The sequence below is a fragment of the Mesocricetus auratus genome, unplaced genomic scaffold (genome assembly GCF_017639785.1).
Source record: "Mesocricetus auratus isolate SY011 unplaced genomic scaffold, BCM_Maur_2.0 Super-Scaffold_100047, whole genome shotgun sequence".
Classification (NCBI taxonomy): domain Eukaryota; kingdom Metazoa; phylum Chordata; class Mammalia; order Rodentia; family Cricetidae; genus Mesocricetus; species Mesocricetus auratus.
In genome coordinates, this window is record NW_024429224.1 from 1,617,826 (window position 1) to 1,619,005 (window position 1,180).

Here is a 1,180-nt window from a genome sequence, read left to right on the forward strand (position 1 = left end):
CTGGGCAACGGAACCTCAACTTCCCTCCCAGACCTTATTGTTTTTGCTGACAATTGCTTGACTCACAGGCTCCTTGCCCTGCCGGGTGGTTACCAGGGGGCCCTACCTCTGGGATGCAGGGAAAGCTGAAGCTGGTCTCAGTGTCCCGGGGCTGTGGTCCCTCCCCTGGTCTGCCCCGGCTTGCTCCGTCTCCCTAGAGCGGTTGGCTTTTGTCCCAGTAGAGCATGGGAGCAGCTCTGGCTTGGCAGCAGGAGGGGCATTCTGGCAGGTCTCACCTCTCCCACCTGGCATGGTTCCTTTCCTGCACCCAGATATGCCTCACAGCCAGCACAGGATGGATGGGCCCTTCTACCAGCCTCCCCGTGGGTGTGAGCAGAGGATAGCTGGGTGTGCTGAGAAAATGGAGGGAGAGAGCTCGCAAGTGAGAGGACCAGGAGACGCTGTGATGTGTTCTTATTCTCCCCTTCTTCTAGGTTCAGTTCCTCCAGCTGTGAGAAGAACCAAATGCTGAGATCCTATAGGGCTGGCTGATGGTGGTCCAGCTGGGGATTGCACTGGGCCAGTCCTGGAATTTGAGTTAGGACAACTTTGAAAACAAACCATGGTCTGACCACAGAACAACCATTGCATGAGATCGGTGTATTGCCTAGGGTGGCTTTATATATCCACTTTATACATGTACACCCAGGACCAGCAAGAATGAGCGTGTACCTGGCAGGCTGTGTAATCAGAATCTAAGCCACAGTTCTCCATCTCTGGCAGGCAGAGTCCAGGCCCCCACGGAAGCCGTCCTGTGGGCTTGCCTAAGCTGCAGTATTTTCCATGCAGGACCCGTGTGCAGGCAGGGCTGGAGCGTGGGGCTTCTCACCCTCTTTGTCATCATCTGTGAGCTGGTTCAAACTGACCTCTTTCAGCATTTGTTCCGTTCCTAAGTCCTGCCCACCCTCAGGTCTATCCTCAGTGAGCCCCAGTCTCCTATAAATACAATGGATGCATTTCTGACACTTTAAAAAGGTCGTGGAGTACAAGGATCTTGAGTGGCAGTCTTAACGGCCGCTATGCAGTAATTAATAAAACGTTTTGGCCAAGGCAGGGGCAGAGGAAGTCAGCGGGGCAGGCAGTGTCGAGGTGACAACTGGGGGGAGGGGCGGGGGTGGAGCCGTGGGATGGGTGGGAGGGG